This window comes from Olea europaea, unplaced genomic scaffold, assembly GCF_002742605.1.
Source record: "Olea europaea var. sylvestris unplaced genomic scaffold, O_europaea_v1 scaffold1290, whole genome shotgun sequence".
Classification (NCBI taxonomy): domain Eukaryota; kingdom Viridiplantae; phylum Streptophyta; class Magnoliopsida; order Lamiales; family Oleaceae; genus Olea; species Olea europaea.
The window spans coordinates 51,172-58,274 of record NW_019230360.1 but is presented as its reverse complement, the minus strand read 5'-3'; the positions used below and the strand labels follow the sequence as shown (position 1 = coordinate 58,274).

The window sequence follows — 7,103 nt, the reverse complement described above, 5'->3', positions numbered from 1 at the left end:
ATTAGCAAAAGACCAACAACCATTCCGAAACCTTGGCTAAATAATATATCTGATAAAACAACCACCCACCACATCTGATCAAACAACAACCTACACCATCTCATCAACATAATGGAGCTCATCAAATAACCACCCACTAAATCAATTTCAAATGTTTTTCTTTCACTATTGCAAGAATTTGTCAACCTAAACACTTAATTCTCAGCTCTAAGTTCAATACGGCAAGTAAGTAGAGATGCAGACAACAATTGAGTGAGAACAGCTTAACCTTCAGTGCCGTCAAAAGGAAATCGCTCTCCAAAAATGAAAAGCCAAATATTTCTTTTGACAAATAGTCAATGAAGCTATGAACAGCTTGCTACTGCAGCTACAATGGCGAAGTAAGGAGCCGCCATTGGCAGTAGTAGTGATAACTTACTATGGTGTTTTCCATAGCACTTTTCACCGCTCATTCGTCCACTACTCGTGCGATGTTTTCACAGCACCGTCGTCGAGGCGCTGTTTACATCTAGTGCTGTCGATGATGACTTGGTTTGGTGTAGGCAAGCGGTGGTAAGTGAGTTGTTAATAGAGAGATAGAGAGTGAAGAGAAAGATCAGGGAGAAAAATGGAAGGATGTTGGGGATTGAAATTTGTGGTTAGGAGTGGGGTTGGGATTGGGGTATGGGTGGGGTAGATGATTTGTTGTAATAAATATGAATTAACTAATTTATTAAATTGTATTAACACTTGATTAGTAAATTTTAAACTTCACCATCCTTCTTTTTGAATTTGATATTTGAGATCTAGGATTTTGGGTAATTTTCTCATGTTTTACACCTACTCACATGGAGAGAGGTGAACTCATTATGTACACCAAAAGTGTACAAGTAGACTGATGATATGTTGCAAATCACGTTTCAATTAATTTTCCTTACTTAACTTAAATGTGTCGTCTTAAATAGTATTATGGCAAGTAGGGGTCATTTCCCGCAAAGGATTGATTCAATTATGTCAATTGCGTACTAAAAAGTAAAATTCATAATAATATACGAAATATATTAAATGGAGGGTTTGGTTTGTTGAACTAAGGAAAGCGATAAATTTAAATTAGAAAAGACTTGAAGTCTGAAATAAACAAAGTAGTTCTTGATTGAATGCGAGAAAATGTGATTGGGGGATATTTTGTCACCACAAGAATGATTTTCATGTCAATTACAACAATAGATTTTCATTCTCAAGATTAACAACAATTCGAGAATAATTACAAGCTCAATTACCTCAATCTCTTCTTACATGTTAGTCGAATAAAACAAGCTCTTTAGTCAACCCTATTCATTAAACAACCTAGAACAAGCTCTCTAGATTTAATTTAACAAACGCATTACGATAAAACAGATGAATTGAATTAAGGGTAAACTCACAAGCTCGATTTACTAACTTAAGTGTTAATACACATACATTCAATTGAAAATTTTTCATAATCTATTGAAATGTAATTGCTACTAGGTTTTAGAATCAATAACTATTACGTACTACTAATCTCAAAATAGCATTCATCAAAACAACTTAATCATTTAGTTGAACACCTAAACAATCAAGAAGAACAAAATAAACGTTTAACACAATGGATTAAACACATTAATCAAGAGAATTATAAAGCACAAATTAATTGAAAATCATAACTCGGGTTTGAAATAATCCCCAATTACAAAATATAATTAGTTACCCATGAAATATCCACAAATAAGTAACAATTTCTTACAAAACATTGATGGAAAAAGTGAAAAAAAAAACTTATTGATAAAGAGAGAAATGGTTGAAAATCCTTCAATATCAATGGGTCATCTTCTCCAAGTTAATGCACCATCTCCATGTTCCAATCTTACCCAAAATATCTAAGAAACTAAAGGTGAAAGGAAAAGAAAAAAAAAGAAAGAAAAAAATAGACAGGAAGAAGAAGAAGAAGAAGAAGAAGAAGAAGAAGAAGAAGAAGAAGAAGAAGAACCAACTGTCCCCTCTTTGTTTCCAGAATGAAAAAGTCTTGTATTTGGTTGAATGTTTTAAACCAAAACCTGAAGGAAATTGCAGCATTGGTCCCTGTGATTTTGAAAACAATGAAAAATGGCTCGGGTGGCGCCTAGGTGCCAGTACAGTGGCGCGTGGGCGCCATAGTTTTTGTTTCTGGGCATCGTGAAATTGCAGCATTGGTCCCTGGGATTTTGAAAACAATGAAAAACGGCCCGAGTGGCGCCTAGGCGCTGGTACAGTGGAGCGTGGGCGCCATAGTTTTTGTTTCTGCTCGGCGCCCAGCCCGCTGAAATTTTTGCTAAATCTTCTTTCGACAACGTCTTTGATCGTCTTCTTCGTTTCCCTTCATCTTTAGCTTGTTTCTCGCGTAAATTTCTTCAATTCATCGTTTAATCTCGAGTTTTCACCTACAAAATAAAAATAAGAAAATTAAATAATAAATCGCTAATAAAACTCGCAAATATCTAAATTTAATGGTCCGATTAAGAGCAATAAAGCCGCATTTATCACACCTCCCAACTTAAATCTTTATTAGTCCTCGAACAAAGCAATATAAACTAGCGTACAAATACACAAGTTAAAACCAAACGATAATATTATAATAATAACAAACACTCCAAGTGTTCGATATTTTGCCACTTTGCTTCAATTCTTACATTATGTAAATAACTTATGAAATGTTTACGAAAATGCTACAACAAACACTTTTAAACTTACACCATGCTTGACTCGTGTGTGTGTGTGGTCATTCCAATTCATCGAAATGCACAAGTTGGTGATTTTCCCAACCCTCAATGGTCAGACTTTCCTTTCTCACTCGTGGGATGCACACTCCCTCAAACTTGATATTTTCACTCTAACCCAATGTATCAAAAGCTTAAGGTTGCCCTCAAATCAATCAATCTTTTCCTCTCAAATTTGATTGGTTTGAACTAAAAAAATAGATCATCAAGTCATGTATTAATTCACCAAAAATTTTAAGTGCTTAGACCACAACTTATGTTAGGCAAATTACTCACAATCCATCAATTCTTCAACGAAATCAACCCTAGATGCTTATAGCATCCCTTTTATTTTTCTTCATTTTTCCAATGTAGGTAGTTCTCGCTCTGGTCCCTCAGGGTAGTCTTTTTCATTCGTAGATCGTCTCCTACACATTGGTGATGCATAGGGCCAGATTACTCAACGCTGACTCACACTCCTTAGGGTAGGCAACTTTTTCCTACAATTTTTTTTTGATTATGAAATATCAATAGATGGAAAAAAACATCTAACTTTCATTTGAAGTCTAAGAACATTTCACAAAATCAATCACTGTGTCGGGAATTAATACAATTCTAAATAATTTCTTTCATAGTTCAACCACCCCCAAACTTATCCTTTCATTGGTAGAGTAATTGAAGAATTTCTAATAGCATGGTCATTTAAATTCGTTAACAACCTACAAGTGCAACCAACAAGTGCGTTTGATAAATCTCATGACCCAAGTGCTCAATAAAGAGTCAATCATGGAATAAGTGGATGAAAGTAAACAACACTTAGCATTCATGTTCCCAATTCATAAATCAATGTAATGCAATACTCAAAATGTAATTGGTAAAACTATCAAACAACACAAACAAGCAACAAAAACAATGTTTAACCCAAATTTTTAAGTTTTTAGTGAGAACAAATTAGCACAAACCACAAAATTCCACAAAATATTTAGCACATACCACCTCCTCACCCCCAAACTTAAATTGAACATTGTCCTCAATGTAAAAGCAAAAAGAAATAGAAAGCACAAGAGGTTCAAATACTCTCCTAGTGGTTTTGACGGTGATGGCTATGATGATGGTTGGGGTCCGTTGGCGACAAAAATTCACAAAATCAAAAATAAGTGTTGTGTGGTTCTTTATTATGATCACTAGTATTGTTTCCCCCTCTCCCAGGCATACTTCAAATGCTCGAGAAAAGGTTTGAGTTCCAAGGTGGGGGCCTACATCACCGAAGGTAAAAGTTTCTCTTTAGATATTGGAAGAGTAATATAGGAGAGATTATACCTTGGTGGAATACTCGGTAGTGACTCAAGTGATGCCACGATTTTAACAATATCCTCACACAGTTGTAGATTCTTGCTCAACCCGGTAAGATAAACAACATCGATGCTTTTAATCAAAGTGGTGTCCAATGCATCTTCATTTGATAAATTGAATTTTTTTGCACAAATGAATCCATTATATCTATTGAAAAACAAGCATGAACATCACTAGAATACCTCATTGTTTCAAAGATATTGAAGTGAATCTCACCATCAAACTCCATTGTCAAAGTACCGTTATGTACATCTATCTTTGTACGCGCAGTCCTCATAAATGGTCTTCCCAAGAGAAATGGTGGCGTCAAAGATGTTGATTCATCTTGCATGTCAAGAACATAGAAATCTGCTTGAAAAATCAATTGATTTACCTGCACAAAACATCCTCTATCACACCCTTTGAAAATGCATTAGATCTATCAGCAAGTTGAATAACAACACTAGTTTCCTTAAGTGATCCCAAATTTAAAGAAGCATAAATAGAATATGACATGACATTAATAGATGCCCCTAAATCTAGCATTGCTTTTTCAAACCTAGTATTACCAATAATGCAAGGGATGGTAAAACTTCCTGGATCCTTACATTTTGGTGGAAGTTTCTTTTGCAAGACCGCCGAGACATTTTCTCCTACGCTTACCACTTCATTACCTATCAATTTATGCTTGTTAGTGCACAATTCCTTGAGGAACTTTGCATAACGTGACACTTGATAAATGGCATCCAAAAGTGGTATGTTCACTTGAACCTTGCGAAAAGTCTCCAAAATTTCCTTTTCATGTTCATCCTTTTTGGACCTTGCAAACCTGCCAGGAAATGGAGGGAAGGGAACGTAAGTAGGAATAAGACTTTTAGAATCTACCTTAGATCCCAAGGTTGGAGTCTTAGCTTTATCTTTCTTATATGCTAAGTTCTTCTCTTGTGTTGACTCCTCAACTTGATCTTTCATTTTCCTTGGTGCCTCTTCCAAAATTTTTCTGCTTCTTAGTGTCACAGCACTAACATTTTCTCTCGGGTTGATTGCTTGAGAAGGGAGTTTCCCTGATCCTTGAGCCTCCAATTTACCTACCGTGTTGGCCAATTGACTCACTTATGTCTCCGAATTCTTAATTGAGCCTTTTGTCTCTTGTTGAAAGTGCACTGTACTAGAAGCTAAGGACTTTACCATATCTTCAAGAGACATCTCTAAACTTTGAGACGAAGTTTGTTGACGAGGTTGACAATGTTGTGGTTGCCTTTGTTGATTGAACCCTGGGGAATGATTAAACTGTGATTGTGGAGCTATGAAATGATTTCTTCCATAACTGAGATTAGGATGATCTCTCAATCCATGATTAAAAGTGTTAGCATATGGATCATATCTATGTCCCTGTTGCATTGAAAATCCCCCAATGGCATTCGCTTGCTCTGAGGCTCTTTCTTGTAGTGTCGGGCATGCATAGGTAAGATATTCCACAATAGAACAATTCCTGCACACTTTTGATTGTTGCATTGTCCCAAGTGTCATTTGTTGCACAAGCAATGTAAGACCGGCTAGTTGTCGTTCAATTTGAGAGGTTGCTCCTACCTCACTTGCTTGTTTAACTGGTGCCACTTCTTTACTACCAAATTGTTGTGAGTTTGCGGTCATGTTGACTATCAAATCCCTAGCAACTGCTGGTGTTTTATCTATTAAAGCTCTTCCACTGGCTGCATCAATCATACTTCTCTCCATCGGGAGCAATCCTTCATAGAAGTATTGTAGAAGTAATTGCTCACTGATTTGGTGGTTTGGGCAACTAGCACATAGCCTTTTGAATCTCCCCCAATATTCATAGAGATTTTTCCCTTGAGATTGCCGAATTCTACAGATTTCTTTTCTGATATTTGTAGCCTTTGAAGCTGGGAAATACCTCTCCAAGAAGAGCTTTTGCATTTCATTCCACGTGGTAATAAGACCGGCCGGCAAATAATAAAGCCATTCCTTAGCAGTGTTTGCAAGAGAAAAAGGGAATGCCCGCAATTTCACTTGTTCTTCCGATATACCTGCAGGTTTCATGCTTGAGCAAACCACGTGAAACTCCTTCAAATGCTTATTTGGATCCTCTCCAGTGAATCCATGAAATTTGGGAAGTAGATGAATCATCCCGGACTTTAGTTCGAATCCCTCCTCCACTTGAGAATATTGAATGCATAGAGGTTGTTGAACAAAAGTTGGAGCTGCAAGTTCCTTTAAGATCCGATTTGCATCCGCCATTTTGGGCTCTATGTGTTCGGAGTCACTTGAGGATTCAATGCTCAATCGCCTTAGATATCTAGTTGGAGAAATGTCTTCTCCACTTTCCGATGCGTCGGCCTCTTTTCTTGATCTTAGGTTGTAGTGTGTCATAGGTTTTTTGCTCATTCACAACCTAAATGACAAAGAAAACAAACAAAAATAAATAGAAAAACAACAAAAAGAAAAATATTGCACTTAACAAATTGATAAAACAATCCCTGGCAACATGGCACCAAAATTGATATGTTGCAAATCACGTTCCAATTAATTTTCCTTATTTAGCGTAAATGTGTCTTCTTAAATAGTATTATGGCAAGTAAGGGTCATTTTCCGCAGAGGATTGATTCAATTATGTCAATTCGTACTAAAAAGTAAAATTCATAATAATATACGAAATAGATTAAATTTGGAGGGGGGTTTGGTTTGTTGAACTAAGGAAAGCGAAAAATTTAAACTAGAAAAGACTTGAAATCTGAAATAAACAAAGTGGTTCTTGATTGAATGCGAGAAAATGTGATTGGGGGATATTTTGTCACCACGAGAATGATTTTCATGTCAATGACAACAATATATTTTCGTTCTCAATATTAACAACAATTCGAGAATAATTACAAACTCAATTACCTCAATTACTTCTTACATATTAGTCGAATAAAACAAGCTCTTTACTCAACCCTATTCATTAAACAACCTAGAATAATCTCTCTAAATTTAATTTAACAAACGCATTACGACAAAAAAGATGAATTGAATTAAGGG

The 7,103-nt window shown here is 35.9% G+C and overlaps 1 pseudogene; it reads right to left on the bottom strand.

Moving 5' to 3' along the window:
* Window positions 1-3,160: 3,160 nt before the first annotated feature.
* Window positions 3,161-6,470, bottom strand: LOC111374782 (annotated as a pseudogene).
* Window positions 6,471-7,103: the final 633 nt, after the last annotated feature.